Below are 21,447 nucleotides of genomic sequence, written 5' to 3'. Positions count from 1 at the left end.
AGTGCTCAGAAGGGCGCTGCCCAGTGAGGTCATTGCATCGGTGTCAGTGACTCATGTCCGCCTAGAATTGCCCCCACCAGGGCCTTGTTGAGTCTTCTCCCTGCCTCTGGGAATTTTGTCCCACCTTTATGTAGATGTGCGTTACTGAGTTTATCTGCATAGGAAGGGATATGAGCTCTGAGTTCCTGGACTCTTCCTCCTATTAGGTTCCTGAGAATGATTTAGGAATAGGATTCTGAGCATCTTGGGGAGCTCTCCTGGGGGGTCTAACCACCCAGGTCCCAGGGACATGGGAGGGCCTAACAATCAAAGTGCACTTGGGGCTAGACATAGAAGTGGGAAGAAAGTGGAGAACAAACGAACAGGAGGCTGGCTATCTGGATATCTGGATGAAGGGCCCGAAGGACCATAGAGACCACCCAGCCCATGGGATAGACAAAGAATGGGCAGTGTCCAGAGGCAGAACTGGAAAGACGCTCGTACACACACAGCCCACCCATGCTAGATTTTCAATCCCTGGAATCAACACTGCCACTGATGAATATGTTATTTCTGGGAGACTCTCTGATCTCACCTATCCTTAGTTTCTTCATGTATAAAGCGGGAATTTTATAACTCATTTCTCAATCTTTTCCTGGAATAAAAACAAATGAGATACAGAAATGCTTTGCAAGCAGATGAACTAAATAAATACATCCAGAGAACTGGCAAACTGTACTATTCCTTCCTACCCACTTCTTTGCTAAGTTTTGGAAGAGGATTTGTGGGCAAATATCCTATTTTACATCTCCCATCTGGGGACAATATATCAAATGACTTACAACATTTTAATCATGTAACACAAGTCTACTGTTATGAGTATTTAAAGTGTGAAAGATTTAAAAAGAAATGAAAATGACAATGCCTTCATTTAAGAGTGGAGTGTTCTCTGAAAAAGTCAGAAAGAACTCCAAACTCAATTATTATTACTGAATCATATTTATTAAATAGTGTGTGCTGTGTCCTCAAGAAAGAGGCTACACACACAAACAGATTAAGAAACACAAAGCCCCAAACCCAAGAACCAACACTATGGTTGAAAATGCCCAGAGCACATGTGACTTTTCAGGAACCTCTGATGACCCCAAAGACACAGACAGGGAAACCTGGCTCTAGACTGTTAGCGACTCCAGACAGGAACAATGCTTTATTTGTTATTGTACCCCAAGTCCCAGCACAGTGCCAGGCATCTAAGAGATGTCACTCTGAATTGGCAGGGCTAAACTCATTGTTATTTATGCTCTTTTAACACAAGCACAGGTATGAAGGACAGCTTTGGACCAGGGACTGAGAGGGAGGATAACAATAGTTGAAGAGTTTGAAAGGCAAGACAAGAGCACAGGTATCCAAACTGCTGAGAAGTGACTCCACTTCTCAGCTAGCTGTGAAGGTGTGGTGGACAGGGACAGTCCTAACAGTCAGCTAAGAATTCAGGAGAATACCTGATGACAAGATCTTGATACCGTCATTGGAACCAAGGTACAAGATGAGGTGTGACTAAGATGTAACAAGCCAGACCGGAGGGTAGTTACAGAAAATGAGTGCAAATCATAGAGAATAGGCATTCCCAGCTTCCTAGGGTAGGCTAATGAAGGAGCTAGGAGTCAGAGAAATAATTGCAGGAGGTTCTGTCTTTGACTGTGCCTGGGACTGGAAGAGATCACTCAGCTTCTCTGAGGTTGTTCCACGGAGCTTGCAAGTTTTCAAAGCACACGTCGGCCCACTTTTAGAGGTTCGTAAATACAAGGCAGCTTCTTAGTTTTGAATGCCTCTACCTTATGCCAGGTATATGGTACTGAAAAAATTAAACAGTAGGCATTTTTTACAATAATCAGTTGTAAAAATAATCAATTGGTAATATTAAAATATTGCTTACCCATATTCATCCTTCCATGTAGTATAGTCTAACAGATGTCATTTAACCTTAATACTGAATCATCTGCTCCTAAAACACTGCTGCTCTTGTAGGGTATTATACTCCATTATTCTAAGACTAGGGAGTATTTAAAAGAGAAGACCCAGAAGAGTGGCTTCATAGTTGGGTAGGCTGGGCTACATCTCATGCAGATGCAGTTACAAGAACAAAACTCAGTTGAAGGGAAAATAGAAATGATCCCTAGTTTAGCTGATAAATAGAAGCTAATTAAGATATTTTCTATAAATTTTAAGTTTACAGACTGTTAGAATCAGAAGGGATCTTGGAAATTACCACATTGCCAATTACTGATTTTCAATTGAGGAACCAGATTTTGAGGTTGAGTGGGTTGCTGAAGGCCAGGAAGTTAGAGGAAAGGAATAGGATCTATTTCCTGTCATCCCAATCAAGGCTCCTTCTGGGGAGCTCCCTGGCTGGAGGAAATGAAGTGGGGATAAGAACCAGGAGGAGAGATATGTAGTTACTCCTCTCTTCTCAATGTTTACCATACAGAAGTCATTTTGTCCAGTGGGAAAAATGTAAGGAAAAAAACATATTTTAAAATTCCCTAACAAATATGACATCACAAGTCAGGTTTCTTCTCTAGAATTTCTAGGTGTTTCTAATGACAACCTTAGTTATTAACTCCCATAGCATTATTTTTGCTTGTTTTCTAAGGAAAATAAAGGTTTCGAGAGTAATATTTTTGAGTTGGAAAAGGCTGGGAGATCAAAAACTGAGAAAAATGTGAACAAAATTATTTAAAAATGTGTTTCTTTTTAAATTGTATTACTTTTCATAGAATAAAGCCATTTAGGCAGTATTATAATATATTAATGAAGTTTACATTGTGGCAAAGTTAGCTTTTGATTTATTACAAACAATATTTCTGATAATATTTTTTGAGGAATTTGTAACCCTGTTAAAATTTTCTTTACATCTCTACTTGAATGTCTGTAGTTTCTGGCTACGACTGATTAAATCTAGAGAAATGTTCTTCCTAGATGAAAGAAGGGGTTCAATGCGTCATGCTTCCTCTGTAAATGCTTTTGCTAATGGAGTGCTCATGTTCAACCAGATGTAGGAAAATTCTATCGACAGGCCCTTGAATAACTAATTGACAATTACCATGGGAATTCTTTTGATAGAAGGCCACTTGACATTTATTAAATGTCAAACTTCCTTAGACCACAGACATCACATGTTTCTAACGTGACTTGAATCCTTTGAGAGAAGGAAATCAGTCATGTATGGTGCCAGTGTTAATATAGATTTGGGGCTGTCTTTATTCTTTAAGGAGGATGACAGCTAACATTTATGGAGTACTTATCATGTGCAAGGCTGTCTCCTAAGTATTTTATATGGATTAGCAACATTATTATTGTCCCATTCTTACTGTTGAGGGAAATAAGGCACAACAGGTTATGAACTTGGCTAAGAACATAGCTCATAAGGAAGTCTAGATCCAGAGATTATGCCCTTTTATGTTACACTGCCTTCTATGAGTAAAAATTTCCATACATTGTTATCATTGTCGCTAATAGGGCATGATTTTAGATTATTCACTAGGATTCTACTAAATAAAGAAAATATGGATCCTTAAATTAACTCATTATCTCTAATTGTCCCCTCTACATGAGCAGTGATAGCAATGATGGCTATTATTATTATTTTGGCCTTTTAAAATCAGTTTTTACTTCCAGTGGAAATAGAACCTTGTCACCATTGTTAATCTAGAGTTGCACTGCACAGTACAGTAGGCACTAGTTTCTTGTGGCTATTTAAAATGAAATTAATTACAATTAAGTACTGTCATACTCTGTTTTCTGTTGCTTCTAACAGAATAACTGAAACTGGATAATTTATAGAGAAAAATAATTTATTCCTTACAGTTATATAGGCTGGTAAGTCCAAGGTCAAGGGGCTACATCTGATGAGGACCTTCTTGCTAGTGAGGACTCTCTGCAGAGTCCCAAGGCAGTTCAGGGTATCACATGATGAGGGGCTAAGCTTGCTAGCTTGGGTCTGTCTTCCTCTGTTATAAAGCCACACATTCCACTCCCATGCACCCAGTAATCCATTAACATATTAATCCATCAATTCATGGGTGAATTAGTCTATTAATGAGGGCAGAGCCCCCTTGACCCACTGACCTCTTAAAGGCCCTGCCTGTCAATTCTGCCACATTGGAGATTAATTTTCAGCATGAGTTTTGAAGGGACAAACATTCAAACCATAGCAAGTACAATTTAAAAAGTAGTTCTCAGTCATACTAGCTATGTTTTTAGTCTTACTAGTCACAGGTGGATAGTGGCTACCATAGATATAAAAAGCTTCTATCATAATAGAGAGTTCTATTGAACAGCAATGTGTTATAGAATTCTCACCTTCTTTATATGTAGCTAAACAAATCAATCACTAGCTGCAGAATGCAACCAGGAGATAGAACTTCATCTATTTGGCGGGGGAGGGGTGGCATAAAAAACAAACTCATAAATTTATCTTTAAACTTGTGAGGTTGGAACTAATTAAAGTTTCATATTTGACCTCGAACCAAGTCAACATAAAGTGAGAAAGTTACAAGTGAGAGGAGAAGGATTGGCTGGTGATCTGATCAATCAGTAAATTATTTATGTAGAGAAGGGAGGATCTTTTCCATGGAGCTACAGGGAGTGTGTTAAAGGACCCTTGACTCCCCCAAAACTAGAATCACTCACTTTTGATGTGTAGTAACGTGGATGTATATACCATTTAGAATGTCAAAATGAGCAGAATATTTTGCCATAGGAACATGTTTTGAAGATTTCTGAAAAAGAAATGGGATTTTAGGATCTTTTCCAGTCATGTGAAAGGGACTTGTTTTAGTCAGCTTTCTCCAGAGAGACAGAAACTATAGAATATAGATAGTAATACATAAAAAGGGATTTGTTAGAGGAATTAGCTCCCTTGATTATGGAAGCTGGGAAGTCTCTAGACAGGCTGTCTGCAAGCTGGAGAACCAGGAAAGTGGATAGCATGGCTCGGCCCATGTCTAAAGGCTTCAGGACAAGGAAACCAATGGGGTAACCCTCAGTCAGAAGCTGAAGGTCTAACAGCATGGGGGTGGGGAGGTGGGTGTCACGTGAGTCCTGGAGTCCAAAGGCCAGAGAACCTGGTGTTTTGATACTCAAGGGCAGGAAAACAAGAGTGTCTTGGCCCTGAAAGAGAGATTAAATTTGCCCTTTCTTCATCTTTTTGTTCCATTCAGGCCTCCATCCAATTGGATGGCACCTGTCGACATTGAGGGCTGATCTTCCCATTGAGTCCACTGGTTCATACACCATTGTCCTCTGGAAACACCCTCATAGATACACCTGGAACAGCCCAATCATTCTCATCAAAAGTAAATCCACCTGGGTTTTCCTTTCAGCAGACTAGAGACAGGCTCAGTGCCCACTGGTACATTGAGAGTAATTGATACCAGCTAGCTGGGTATCCCTTAATCTAGTCAAGTTGACCCCCAAAATTAACCATCACAGTACAAAAGGGCTGACTTGTTTAGGATTATGCAGGTCAGACTGGCTTTTAGATTTCTGGGTTGGGGACCAAAGATACCAGGACCTGTGGTCATGATTCACTCTGGTGAGGGAAAAATGTTGGGGGTGAAGTATTATGTTTTGTACAAGAGGTAATTTTGACTCCAGGTCTGTTTGTCCACCAAGAGCCTGTCTTCCCACTATGGCACATGTCATTGGTACATATCCCACAAGTTTAGCAAATTTAATTGGGGAAATCACAAAAGATGTTGCCTGGAAGAATGGCCTCAGGAAGAGGAAAAAAGGGGGGGCCACAGGCAGATTGGATGTAACAGGAGAGCTGCTCTAGGGAAGAAGATTGGCCAAGATGGAGGCAGTGGGATGGGGAGGAGGAGATACAACACATTTAATAGCCCTACTTTGGCCACAGTAGCCTTGAAGAAATGGAAATTAGTACTTAAATTATATAGGAAGGTAGACTACAGTACTGAGCACAAGAGACAATTTTCTGTACTATTGCTGTCCAGAGGTGTTATCCTGTGAAGAAGCTGAGACTGACTGCATCAACAATAACTTGCCTTCATTACGGAGGTTTCCTATGGTCCCAGACTTGACTTCAAGGTTAAGCTCTGTTAGGCTCTAGCACTCTAGAAGGGTCAACCTCCTCTGAGTCCTGATGCATTCATTCAAGTCTCAATTAAGGAAAATGACATCATTTTAGAGAATTGGCACTTTCAAGGGGGTCAGTAAGTAAACCTGCAGTATTAAATGGACTCGTCAAATGGCAAACAACACACTTTCCAGTGCACAGAAATGAGCGATCTTTTCCTCTGCGACTCCTCTTTTCCTCCTCTGCCATAGGTAACAATCCTAGACCAGTATTATTCAATTTTCCTCTAGGTACCCTCTTTATTTTCCTGAGAAGATAGAACATTCTGCTGTTTAGCATTTGTTTTCCTGTCTTTTCATGTAAAAACCATCTGCTGTATTCTCAGAAAAGGGTTTCTCAGGAGGCAGGGAGTTAGGACTGATGCAGAGGTGATGTGAAGTGGAGGTCGAAGAGAAAATGAATCAGTAGAGCTGCTTGTGAAAGCTGACACAAAGTCTGCATTAAGACTTTTGGCTCAAGTTTTTGTATATCTTTGGGTGCATTCTAGGTTTACAGAAACAATTTTTAAAAGCAAAAATAAAAATAATAATTGAGAGCTAGGCTGGGCACAGTGGTTCATGCCTGGAATCCCAGCCCTTTGGGAGGCTGAAGCAGGCAGATCACCTGAGGTCGGGAGATCGAGACCAGCCTGACCAACATGGAGAAACCCTGTCTCTACTAAAAATACAAAATTAGCTGGATGTGGTGGTGCATGCCTGTAATCCCAGCTACTCAGGAGGCTGAGGCAGGAGAGTCACTTGAACCGTAGGTGGAGATTGTGGTGAGCCAAGATCGCGCCATTGCAGTCCAGCCTGGGCAACAAGAGCGAAATTCTGTCTCAAAATAATAATAATAATAATTGAGAGCTAAAACATATTTCACCTATAGGGCACTACCTCAGTCTATCCTGGGAGTGACATCATTTGGGCTTGCTGAGAGAAAAGCCGACATAAAATGAATTTTTGTGGCCTTGTTTAGTGTGTGAGGTCATAAAAATGAGTAACACCACCTCAGATTGAAGCAGAAATGCCAAGAATCAGTTTCTCTGTGCCTTTTATCAAAGCCACGCCTGCACTATGAATCATGGTCAAATTGTAGGTCCACCAATAATATCGGTATTGTGAATAGCTTAGGGGTAATATGTCCAGAGATATTTTAGTGATCAAAGTGGAAATCTTTGGCTCTACAAACCCATTGGTGCTGGCAGGCAATTGTTGCACGTGGAACCAAGTGTCTCTGCACACAGACAAGCATTCCAATCTGTGGAAAGGATGCTGGGGATGGGCTCTTCCTCTTCCCAGTCCCACATAGTGATCAGTGTGTGATTGTGCTTTTGGAATGACCATGGGTACACTGGGAACCCACTTGTTGCCAGACACTTCTTGTGGGCTTGCAATGGTTTCACTCTCCTGAGAAAACTGGGGCTTGCTTAGCCACAGTGAATACCATACCCTTTCCTTCCGCCTACCTCTCCTTGAAGAAAGCTTTATGCTCGAAAGAGACAGTAGCTACTAAACATCGCTTTTTCTTTAAAGGAAAGGGATGTGGAGTTACAAAAATATGACCCTAAATCTGTTTGTCTTTTCTCTACTTCCAGGATTGTTAGGTTACCATTGTAAAACAGTTTTCAGCATGCAAAGCACTGTCATGTACATTTTTCTTTTTCTTTCTTTCTTTTTTGTTTTTGAGACAAAGTCTCGCCCTGTCGCCCAGGATGGAGTGCAGTGGTGCGATCTCTGCTCATTGCAAGCTCCGCCTCCCAGGTTCACGCCATTCTCCTGCCTCAGCCTCCTGAGTGGCTGGGACTACAGGCGCCCGCTACCACGCCCGGCTAATTTTTAGTATTTTTAGTAGAGATGGGGTTTCACTGTGTCAGCCAGGATAGCCTCGATTTCCTGACCTCGTGATCCACCCGCCTCGGCCTCCCAAAGTGCCAAATTATTTATTTTATTCCGGCAGGAGGATGTCAGTCATAATTGTGCTAGGATGCAACATCTGTATATGTAAAGATATTTCAAGGACCTAGACACTTAAATTGACCCATTTATTAACAGAGGCAAGGCAGTTAAGGGAGAAATATCACATTGGCAACGTTTAGCTAGAAGGACAAATTCTTGGTCATCATTAAGTGCCCAGATGATACAAAGACTCAGCTTTTCCCTGGGATAACTAGGGCAGCTAGACAATAGGATAAACACCCTGCTTACCTATACCAAACAAATCTCCCAAACTTACACTTCTTTGGAGACATACCTCCTCCTCTTATTCATTTTTCCCTAGGCAAGTAAAAATGTAGGCATAATTAAGAAATCAAGGACTCAGCTTCCAACAAATCCAATTAAGGCCACAAACAAAACTACACTTAATTATGAAGTTGAACGGTGACATGATCATTCTCTGTGTGCTTTCTATGGGTCACTTGCCGATCAGAAAATGCCACATCTCATTCATCACAGAAACAAGGGGCTCTTTTGCTCAAAGTTAAAATGTGTATTTTAAAAACCCCAACAGTTCTCAGGTTCTGCGGTTCACCCCTAGTAATGTTGTAGAGTTACATGATTGCATTCACTACTGTCATTCTTTGTAATGTGAAAGAAAAGAAAACTCGTTGGCAGAGGATGCTGATTAAAGCATATGCCTAAAAAATTTTCCACAGCACTTAAATGCTTAAAGATTCATTGCCACAGTTTGCATAGAAAACACACTCTTTTAGCAGACAAGTCAGTTTTCCTGAGTAAGCAGTATGAATATGAATTTACAAGCAGCCAAGTTTTTAAAGTAAAAACTTTTTATTTGATATTGATACTTGTAATCATTATATTTTTAAATTTAAAAATACTACCAACTACTCGGCTCTATGAAAGCTTACTATGTTGCCAGATTTGCTTCAGATTTTTGAAAGTAATAAAATACTACAACCACATTTGAAGACCCCACGCTCCTGTCTTCCCAATGGTGAGCACCACTGTGTACTTGTATCACATTGAACATGTATATGTTTATTGACTATACAAATTTCCTTTTCTGTAATTTTTCTTTGTTCATTTATCTATTAAGCTAGCACTTTCTTACTAATTTGTTATTAGGTTGGTGCAGAAGTAATCGCTATTTTTGCCACTAACTTTCAATGGCAAAAACTGTGATTACTTTTGCACCAACCTAATAAAGCTTCTGGATATTAAGCATTTTTTTCATGATGTATATTGTAAATGAATTCTTCTAGCTTATGGATTATTTTATAACTTTGTTTGTATAGTATGATTGTTTCAACACTACTTCTTAATTTTAAAGTAATTTATCAGTCTTTTCTTGTGTTTTTGTATTTTGTATTGTGTTTAACAAAATCTTTCCTACTCAAAGACTATAAAGATATTCTCCTATATTTTAACTTTGAATATGTGATGAGATCCAATTTCATTTTCTTTTTTATAAATTTAACTTAATAATTCAGCACCATTTATTAAATTATACACTCTCTCTTTATTTACTGAGCTATCTCCATATCAATTTTCCTAGAAATACACATGTATGTATTTCTAGGCTACTATAATGTACTCATTTCTTTCTATCTCACAGGATCCTCCTATCCTTTCTTTTTTCTTCAAAGTTGTCTTTATTGTTCTTGTACCTTTATTCTTCTGTATTAACTTTTAAATAGTATTGTCAAATTCCACAAAAATCCAGACTAGCCCTTTAATTAAATTGCACTGAGTTTATAAATGAATTCATAGAGAATTATCACATTTAAATTATTGAGTATTCTTTTCCACTATATATCATCGTTTAATTAGGTATTTTATTTCCTAAAATAATAATTTAAAAAAATTTTCCAAAAAGTCTTCAAAATGTTGTTAGATTTATTCTTAGACACCTTATAGTCCTTGTTATTGTGAATGAGATTATGAGCTTTTCTTCTATTATATTTTCCATTTGATTGTATATAAAGGTGTTAAAATATTTGATACTGATCTTATATTCACAAATATTATGAGTTCTCTGTTAGTTCTAATAGTTTACATATAGAATAGATGTCTAGATAGTGATATTGTCTATAAATACGGACTGTTGACAATTTTTTTCCCAAATTTCCCTCCTTCCCTCCCTCCCTCCCACCCTCCCTTCCTTCCTCCTTTCCTTTCTGCCTGCCTGCCTGCCTTCCTTCCTTCCTTCCTTCCTTCCTTCCTTCCTTCCTTCCTTCCTTCCTTCCTTCCTTCCTTCCTTTTTTTCCTATTATTTATACAGCTCTTGGTATACTTTTAAATAGTAATAGAAGTGATCCTTAAGTCATGGGCAGATTGACTTCATTCTTATTCATGAGATCAAGTGTCTATCCAGGTTCTCAAGTTCCCAAGTGGTCAGCAACTTATCTTGTTCTATCCTTTTTTGGAGGAGGGAGCTCAGCAGCCCTTACCTGCTTCTGGTTTTAAGCACTTAGTTTAGCTATGTTCCCCATCTTGCAAAGAACATTTTAAGCACTTTCCTTCCTAAATGCACAATGTCCATGTCTAGCAATGCCTACTTCCTGGAGTAGACCAGGCCCAAACTTCAGCCCTGCATACTGCTCATTTCTTTTTCAATATCTTGGGAGATTTTTCTCTAGAGTACATACCAATAAATGAAATTATCCCACTTTCTAAGGTATCACCAACTTTACTCGATATTGCCATGGAGATGATTTTCTTGTGTTTTAATTTGCCTATGCCATTTTTACTTTCACTTGTGCTTTAAGCATTTTATCTCTTGTTGCTAGTTTTCTGCAGTGAAAACTGAAGCAATAAGTGAACTTTTGGAGCCATTTTGGCTAGAAAAGTCATCAGTTCTATTTTAAACATGACTTTCTTTGTATGTAAGAAAAGGTGGGAACCAGAACAATTATATTTATATGTCTGCAGAATAATCCCTCAATGATGAATTCACTATGACTATAGATTCCAACAAAAGGAAAATGTCTGCCCAGTGGCCATATGGCTTATTTATCATTTGTTGAACATGATCTGTGCATATTAAAGAATTTTTAAAACAGGGTCTGACATACAATGGTATTTGTCCTCTCCAAAGCTCATGTCGAAAGGTGATCCCTAATGTTGGAGGCGGGGCCCAGTGGGAGCTGTTTGGGTCATGGGGGTGGATCCTTCATGAATGGGTTGGTGCCCTCCCTGCAGTAATGAGTGAGTTCTTGCTATATTAGTACACACAGAGCTGGTTGTTTAAAAAAGCATGGCACCTCCTCCCCATCTCTCCTGATCCTTCTTTCACCATGTGACATGCCACTCCCCTTCCCCTTCCACCATGATTAGATACTTCTTGAAGCCCTCACCAGAAGCAGATGCTGGCACCACACTTTTTGTACAGCCTGCAGAACCGTGAGCCAAATAAACCTATTTTCTTTATAAATTGCCCCTTCTCAAGTATTCTTTATGTCAGCACAAAATGGAATAACTTAGGGCCACTATAAGTTTATTGTTTTAAAAATTAGACCTTCCTAAGGTGCTTTCAAGTATGTAAAAGGCACATTTTAAGACAATGTAGTGAAGGGGTTAAGAAAAGAGCTTCTAGTCACACCACTGAGTTGGAGTACAGGTTCCACCAATTACTAGCCATGGTTTCCTTATTAATAAAATGGGACCCTATTAGTATCTACCCTGAAGGGTTGTTTTGAAGATTAAGCAAAATATACTACACTTAAAACATTTAGCACCGTATTTGGCACATAACAAACACTCAATAAAATTTAGCTATTATTTATTTAAGTTCACAAAGGTTAACATATTATCTTTTATGTGACACATAATCTAACAATAATCTGAAGCCTTTTATTTTCATTACTTTCAATTTGTCCATTTCATAAAATTAACCACATATGCTTCCTGTAATTAACATGTAGGATAGGGGTTTTCCATAATTTTTAGATAAAAATAGAAGCTATACTTTTAAATAAATTAAATCAGAAAAAGTTGAATTTCATAAAGTAATCAAAGTTTATTTGCTTGTGTCTCATTGCTGAAGATTACTTTAATATTCTAATAATAGGCAAGTTATTTCCGTTATATTAGCTGAAGAGAAAAATGAATGACAGACTAAAAATGATAGATAAGGAAATGAGAAAATTAAAAATTAAAAGCCAAGTTTAGAGATGACCTGCAGATTTAATTACTAACATTATGAGGCTTTACCCTTCTGCTCTGCTCTACGAAATAGCACTTAGAACTGGTGAATTCATGGTTTAGCCAGGTATACTTACAAATCTGTGTTATAAGTGAACATGCCACATAAAAATAGTATCGAATTGATGGTGGTAGAGTGACAGAAGTATGTTCCTTTGAGGAACTGGCCTTTCTCCACCAAGTGCTTGCCAATCACATGACCCAAACTTTCACATCACAAGATTGGCATGAGGCCAGAGAACACATCCTTCTGAACATTGTAATTGATTTAGAGTTTTTTAGTCAAATTTGTCACCAATTTCTGTTGCTGCTTCTGGATTTTGAGTTTATTAGAAAATATTGGCTGGGAACAGTGGCTCACACCTGTAATCCCAGCACTTTGTGAAGCCAAGGTGGTTGGAGCACCTGAGGTCAGGAGTTTGAGATCAGCCTGACCAACATGGAGAAACCCCATATCTACTAAAAATACAAAATTAGCTGGGCATGGTGGTGCATGCCTGTAATCCCAGCCATTGCACTCCAGCCTAGGCAACAATAGTGAAACTCTGTCTCAAAAAAAAGAAAAAAAAGAAAAAAAAATATTTTCCTATTCCCAGTTTAATCAAGTATACACTTGGGTGTTCTTCTAGTATGTACTTATATTTATTTGTATAGTTTTTCCTGGTGTGTGGTATGAATCAGTTGAATCTTTCTTCATAAAACTCTCCAGTTACATCAACCACACTGATTTAAAAATTCCTCTTTTCTTAAATGTGTGGCCTTTATCATGTGTTATATTTCCATATGCACCCAGTTCTTTGAAGATAATGTGTCATTTCTCTCTGAATGCTTTTAAGATATTTTTATTTTGTTTTATAGCAATTTTGCTGTGATGTGCTTGGTTACAGTTTTCTTTTTATTTATCATGTCTGTGGTGTGTAGCACTTACAAAATTGTGATTAAATGTCAGTTTTGAAAGATTCTCAGCTGCTATCTTATCAAATATTTCTGCTGGCCCATTATCTCCATTCTCTTTTTGAGATTCCAATTACACATAGAATCTGTGTGTAATAAATTAAGGGCTATGTTAGATCTTTTAATTTTGTTGCAATCATCCCTTATTTCCTTTACAGTATTTTCCAAACATCTCTCCATGTTTCAGTCTGTATATTTTCATTAGGTATATCTTCTAATTTACTAATCCTCTCTTTATCTGTGTCTAATCTAATGCAAACATTGAGTTCTTAATTTTCAGTTATGGTATCTTAACTCATTTATTAATATATAATTCATATATAATATGAGGTGTAGCTTTCTAGGAGTTCCAACTTATAGGATGGCATATTTATCAAAGGCCTGCCTCCTTGGTAAGCACATCAAAATTAAAATTCTAAGACCCTAATTATCTGAATGAATTCCTTCTCTCAGCCAGCAGCATTCCAAAGTTAACCTGAATAACTAGTTCAGACCATGATAGGAAGTGGGAGTTGGACATGCCTAATTTTACCTCCTGTCTTTTGGAATTCAGGAAAAGTCAACCAACATTCACATCAACACAGACCTTAAGTCTGGCAAGAAACATTTACAGTCTATTCTATCTGAAGTCGGCTATGTGGAGTCTTCATCTGCATGATAAGACTTTGGTCTCCACAACCCCTTGTTGTAACATAGACATTCCTCTCTACTGATTCCAGGTGTTTAGATAATAACCTCACTCTTTCAAGCAATTGCCAATCAGAAAATCTTTAACTGTTCCTATGACCTGGGAACCCCCACTTTCAGTTGTCCGGCCTTTCCACATTGAATCAATGTGCATCTTATGTGCATTGATTGATGTATTATGTCTCCCTAAAATGTATAAAAACTCAAGCTGTACCACAAGCACCTTGGGAACATGTCATCAGGACCTTTCAAGGCTGTCATGAGCATGTCCTTAACCTTGGTAAAATAAATTTCTAAATTGATTGATACCTGTCTCAGATACATTTGGGTTTACAATCTTTAACTCTAATTTTTGTCCCCATAAAATTGCCAGTAGTTCTGTTTAGCTACTTCACCTTGCAGTTGACATTGCTGCTCAGCCTCAAGGGGGTTAGAGACACAGTGTACTACTAGATTTACATTTCTGTGTTTCTCATCTTTCCAGGAGCATGGCGTCTCAAGTCTTAACTGCCTTGGTGGTTCTCTGATGCTTCACATACAAACACACATACACAAAATTGTTTCTTTTTTTTCTTCTCCTTTTCCTTCTACTCTTATACCTCTAGCTTCCACGCCTCCTCTGTCCCTCCTCCTTTTTAATTATCCAGCTTTTTCTACTTATTCTCAGCGGTGGAGTTGGTATACAACAACCTAATTCATCATCCTTCCATGCACTTGGATCCATTTTTGTATTTGCTATTCTGTTCCATTAGTCTATCTAGTCATGCACCAGTGCCACCCTGTTTTAATTATCGGGGGTTTAATAATACATGTGTTATTTGATAGGGCTAGTGCATGAGTGCATGTTTGTGTACACGTGTGTACACACACACACACACACAGCTTTTTTCTTATATTTATTTATAATATAATTCATACATCATATAATAATTCACCTATTTAAAGTATACAATCAATAGATATTAGTATATTCAGAGTCATATAACCACCACTACAATTAATTTTATAAAATTTTTATTACCAAAAAAGAAACCCCATGCCCATTAGCAGTCATTCCCCATCTTCTCCCAATTCTCCAACCTCTAAGCCCTACTAATCTACTTTCTGTTTCTCTATATATTTGCTTTTCCTGGAAATTATACCTAAACAATCATAAAATATGTGATCTTTCGTGACTGAATTTTTTCACTTTGCATAATTTTTCTCAAGTTCATCTGTGTTACAGCATGTGTCAGTACTTCATTTATTTTTGCTGAATAATATTAAATTTTATCAATATACCACATTTGGTTTATATATTCAGTTAAACATCTACACAGGTTTACTCTATGCACTTCAGGAGATACAATTTTCCTCACATAGAAGTTAGACATTTTTTGGGTTAAGTTTTTGCTTAGATTTTTAAAATTGTAAATGGAATCTCTTTCATTGATCCTCTGATTATTCATATATGTGAAGAGTAGTGATGTAATTTCTTGCATATTTATGTCTTGCAACTTTACTAATTTTTTTTTGTTTATGGTGGTTTTCCATGAATTATTTTGCACTTGCCAGAAAAATAACATAGTCTACCAATAGAGATAGTTTCACCTTATTCTTTCAAACGCTGATGTTTCTAATTGCTGTCTTGTCTAGTTGTATGGACTAATTTCTACAATACAATATTAAATTTTGGCAGAGAGACTAGGCATATTGTCTTGTTCTTCCTTTACCAGAAAGAATCTAGAGTATCTCCATTAGGGAAGATCTGGCTTTTGGATTAAATATCATTTTAAGGATGATAATGATTTTAAAATTTAAATGATATTTAAAATAACGATTTTAAGGATTTATCATTGATGACTATTGAGTGCGTTTTACATCACTGGGTATTGGGTTTTGTTAAGTGCCTTTTTTGCCATTTAAGAAAATGTTCATATTGTTTTCTTCTCCACAGCTCTATTAATGTGAATTACGTTTATTGTTTTCTTAATATTGAATCATTTCGTGTTTATGAAATAAATCCTACATGTTGTGGGGTCTTATTTTAAAATATGCTATTAATTCTTTTTGCTAATATTTTATTTTAGAATTTTGCATACTTATTTATAAGTGGGAATAGTCTATAGTCTTCTCTTTTGTATAATTTTTAAGATTTTGATATGAATTCCACATTCAATTCATTAAAAGATTTTAAATATTTTTCTTATTTTTTCTTGCTTTGGAATAGTTTATATAGCATTTGGATGATCTAGGATTTAAAAGATTTTTAAGATGTCACTCCGAAACTCTGTGGGGGTGCTTCTTGATATCTTTATTTTTTCCTTTTAAGTTTGGTCCATTTAGACTCTATGTTTACTGAGATCAATTTTGGTAAATTAAATTTTCCTATAAAATGTATTTTTAAATATTTCAATAAATTTCTATACAGTTGTGCAGAAAAGTCTCTTTTGATGTTAATTCCTCTCTTTGGTGGCTCTCATTATCCCCTCTTTGCTCTTTCTTATTTTGTATGCTATTATTTTTTACTTTCTCACATTTAATTTAATTTTATTGATTTTTAGGGAATAAGATTTATTTATTCATAAACTGTGAGTTTTTTTGTTTGTTTGTTATTTTTTTAACCTTTAATATTTCTTTTCTTCTAATTTCTTCATTTTTCTAATTTATGGCAATAGCTTTTACTCCCAGTTAATACCTATCAGGCAATTAGAAAGCATTCTATTTCCATATACTCTACCTTTCTTCTCTCATTTTTGTAGTTAAAATTTATTCAGATTATCAGGGCATATATTAAGTATATATTATTCTATCACCTTTATATCCGTCATCACCTCTACAGTTAAATATCTTTAATGGCCTTATGGTTAATGTGCCCCAGTATTTCCCAGTTGTCTGAAACTCACTTTCTACTTGATTCTTGAAAAATGTTCCTTGAGGTCTTACATACTCATAGCCTTCTCTATGACATATATATATATATATTATGTCATATGTGTGTGTTTATATATATGTAAACACATATGTCTATGACATATGGTATAATTTATCATATTTATCATATGGCATGAATTTACTATATTTTCAATTCCATTTGATTTTCAATATTTGTTTCCTTTTCATTTTTTATTTCTCTTACTGTATTTTCATTGGTGTTTATTTACTTTTGTTTTTTCTAGTTTAGTCTTTTGAATTTTTTTCTCTCATTTTCATTTTTTTTGTTTACACTTTTTTATTTTTAATTATTACAGATACACATTAGTTGTATAGTTGTATATATTTATGGGGTATATGTGATATTTTGATACAAGCATACAATGTGTAATGATCAAATTGGGGAAACTGGGATATTCATCACCTCAAGCATTTATCATTTCTTTGTGTTAGGAACATTCCAATTTTACGCTTTCAGTTATTTTGAAATAATCTTATTCCTTCTCTCTAACTGTATTTTTGTATCTATTCACCGTACCCCCTTTATCCCCCCTTCCCCATTACCTTTCCTGCCCTCTGGTAACCATCATTCTACTCTCTATCTCCATGAGTTTAGTATTTTTTAGCTCCCACATATTAGTGAGAACCTCAATATTTATCTTTCTGTGTCAGGCTTCTTTCACTTGGCATAATGTCCTCCACTTCCATCCATGTTGCTGCAAATGACAGAATTTCATTCTGTTTTTATGGCTGAGTAATATTCTATTGTGCATCTATCTGTACGACATTTTCTTTATCCATTCATCCACTGATGGACACTTGGGTTGATCCCATATCTTGGCTATTGTGAGAAGTTTTGCAATAAACATGGGAGTGAAGATATCTCTTTGATGTACTGATTTCCTTTGTTTTGAATATATACCTAGCCATGGGATTGCTGGATCACATGGTAGTTCTATGTTTTGGTTTTTGAGGAACAGAGAATGAGGAACAGAGAAAGAGGAACCCTCTACACTGTTGGTGAGAATGTAAATTAGTACCTCCACTATGGAGAACAGTATGGAGGTTCCTCAATTATTTCTTGAGCTGTTTTCTTTCTTTTAGTATCCTCCTCTTGGTTAGTCTTTTAATTTTCACCTTTTCTGATTGATTATGCAACCTTTATAGTTTTTATTATTTTCCTAATGTTCTTCAGCTGGTTTTGAAATATTAAGTCAAAAAACCTTTTATTTGCCTTTTTGCTATATTTTTCTGTATCTTCACTGTCCATTATTGTGTCAGTCAGAGCACGTACAAAATAAAATGTCTTTGCTTAGAAGACATTTTATTCTGGAATTATTTTCTGTTGCTCATGTTTTCTTGAGATGGATTATATTATATTGTAGGGGTTATAATGTAGGGGGGTGGCAGACCAGAATAGTCTTCCTAGATTCATGCATGGCTTTAAGATCCCTTCTCCTTTTGTTTCTGCAAAATATTTACAAATAGGACTTTTTTGTACCTTCTGCTTTCTCTGGTCCCTTCTCTCCTTTACATCTAGGACGTCTCTCCATTTTCTATTTATATGGATTTGAATTCTATTTTCAGTAGACTTTACTTAGTGTGGGGTTCTCTTCTTACAGAAGGAAAGTTTGGTTGGCTATTTCCAGAAGCTCTGGGACTTGAGTGCCCCAGCATAATCTAATTTCACTTTAGTTTTTCTACACCCATCTACAGAGTTGCTGCTCTGTAATCTCTCTCCAGTTTTGGCAATTGTTCTCAGACCTGCCTGCTAGGTTTCCATCCAAGAGCAGAATTCTGCTTTAGTAGGTGAGTACATGTGGCTTCTTGGTATGCCAGCTCACAGAAAGTTGGAAGTTCGCCCTTTCTCCTCTCTGTCACTGCCAATAGTTGGTAATTTTTCTTGCCTACCCATATTCTAGAATTTATAAGAATGACCCTTGTTTTTGTTGAAGATGCCCATGAGGTTTTACTTTCACTATTCTAGATGCTCTAACCATTTTGTAAGGGTAATTGGGATGGTTTAAAAGTCTGCACTGATGCTGCCATGTGCCCTAAAACCTAAATCACTTTCTTTAATTGGTTTTGGAGACATCATACTACACTGTCTTTCTATCCTGTCTCACAAGGCTGGTTTTTCTGATAATTATTTGTTTATGGTGTGAGGAGAAATTTCATGTTTACTCCCTTCCCTAATACCCTGGCACACACTTATGAGATAATCTGTACTTGTTTAAAATGTTACCCTTGACATACAGTAAGTATATGCACATATAGAATATCCCTCATAAATTCCTTATGTTATTTGTACTTTAAATATTGATACATTTTGATGTAAACATTCTAGGCATATCTACTGAACTGCATTTTGTTATCATACTGCTAGAACTTCATTCTGCCATTCTGCTATAGGGCAGTTAGTTTATTATGAGATCAGAAATTAAATTAAACCAATGTGCTTGGTCATGTCATGTTGCTGTCTCAAACAATATGCTTTTGAATGTCATATATAGCTTGTTTCTTTTATGTCTAAACTTCACAAGATAGACATGTATATTGTGGGGAAGGCAGAGAAAAGGAAAAAACCAAACCAGATTACAGAAGAAATTTCTATTCCTTTGGCGTTTTCTAAGATAGTCTACAATATTTTGATAAAATGTTTAAACTTACTGTCTCTCTGTTTTGTAATTGGCTAAAATCACAGTACCATTGTAGCATTCTCACCTAATGGGTTCAAGGCTATGTATCACATCCTTGCATTACAGCATCCTCTGTGCCCGTTCACATATGTACTCATTCATTCAAAAACCATCTGTACCTCATAATGCAAGTGGAGACCAGGCCCTGAGGGTTTACTATCTAACAACAAAATCCATTTATTTAGTTTTCTAACCAAAATAATGTTTTCTCATTCAAGAGATGTACTTGTGCATCTGCTATTTATTTGGCATGCCTTCCCCCTCTCGATTACTCACTTCACAGTTTTGGTTTAGCAAATGCACTGGGTGAAATGAATAAAGATATGTAGACCAAAACAGTAGGAAGTGTTAATTGTCATCAACTAGCCAAGTTCTGAGTTTATAAGAGAAAGGTATAGTTTGATCCTCCAGCCACTTCGGGCTGGATCTTTCTAAGATGGCCACCTTCTGTTTCTAATAGACAAATTTCTTCGATCTATATGGAATAATTTAATTTATGAATAATTTATGTCACCAGAATTCAAATAAAATTGACAATGTTTGAGAACAAACTATTGACCATGCCCTTGTGTTATTTTATACTGTGTTTAAAAGTGAAATAAAATGTAATATTTTAACATAAACTCACAACCGTCAAACATGCACTCATTTTAAAAATGGACCAGCCATCAGGAAAAAAGATTAGGTAATGAAATTCCACTTTCTCACCCACTGTTTTCTGAATGTCCATTTACTTATTTATATGAATAAAGGCAACTACTTAAAACTGGCATTCTCAATGCCAATATAGAGTGGGAAATAAGGTAATCATTCCTTTTTGTTCTGAAATTCACCCCAAAAAACAATAAATGCAAGTTTTCATGGTCAAACGTATTCTCATTCATTGTCATCTAGCTTTCAATTCATAGCTTGATACATCAAATTGTTAGACGATGGAGAGAGAGATTTGAGAGGAACAGAAAGGAAGGAGGAAAAGAGATTCTTCAAAAGGATGAATCTGTGAAGGGCAAATGACTCAGAAAAATCTTCATACACTAAAAGTTAATTTTTACAAGTCCTTACCCATCTACCTTCTTGCATTTCTCTACTTGTGTCCTAATTATTCATTTTAAGATTTAATTGTCTATTTCTCTTCTGTCCCTCCCTGCCTTTCTCCCTCCCTTCCTCTTTACCCTTCTTTCCTTCCATCTTTATAATGGGTAAAAACTCCCACTGAAATGCTAGTTTGGGTCCTAAGCAAATCTTCTGCAACTCCACTGATCCCAGTATCCCTCCTGTACAAGACCATCTTCCATTCTAACGTCCTTCAGTTATGGCCAAATAGATGACTCTATACCTTTGAGCTCAAGTAAAACACGCTGTGACAATAAACTCAATTAGTTTATCTGGAATATCACGTGAGAATACACTGACCATATTACCGCCATATATTTTATTGCTTTGAAGTGGATTATCTTAGATCCTTAGTTATGTCTTGCTATTTAAAGTTAAGGCATGTGTAGAATAGAAGAACAAATGTAACAAAGTGTACGTTTGCATGAAAATAACTTTAAGATTTACAATTAATTATCATTGCTATAACTTCTAGAAAACACAGCAAGGAGGGCTAAAGGTGAGGGTACTAAAAAAAACAAATCCTGTCTCAACTGGACATCTATTATAGATTGAATATGAATACATGGAGGCAGCCAGTAATGTAGAGTGCATTTGAATAATTTTTAAAAGAGTTAAATGATCAAGTCCCTAAGGATACAGCATTTTTCTTTTTCTTTGCCCAGGAATCTGTTTTGGAAGCCAATTCAATGATTACTACTAGGACATGGAATTTTGATATCCATTTGGCACTGATTTACACCAGTATTTTTAAGGCTGCCAACAAGAAAGTCCAGAATTTCAGGCAGCCAAAATTCCA

This window comes from Mandrillus leucophaeus, unplaced genomic scaffold, assembly GCF_000951045.1.
Source record: "Mandrillus leucophaeus isolate KB7577 unplaced genomic scaffold, Mleu.le_1.0 Scaffold1963, whole genome shotgun sequence".
NCBI lineage: Eukaryota > Metazoa > Chordata > Mammalia > Primates > Cercopithecidae > Mandrillus > Mandrillus leucophaeus.
This window is presented reverse-complemented; position numbering follows the sequence as displayed.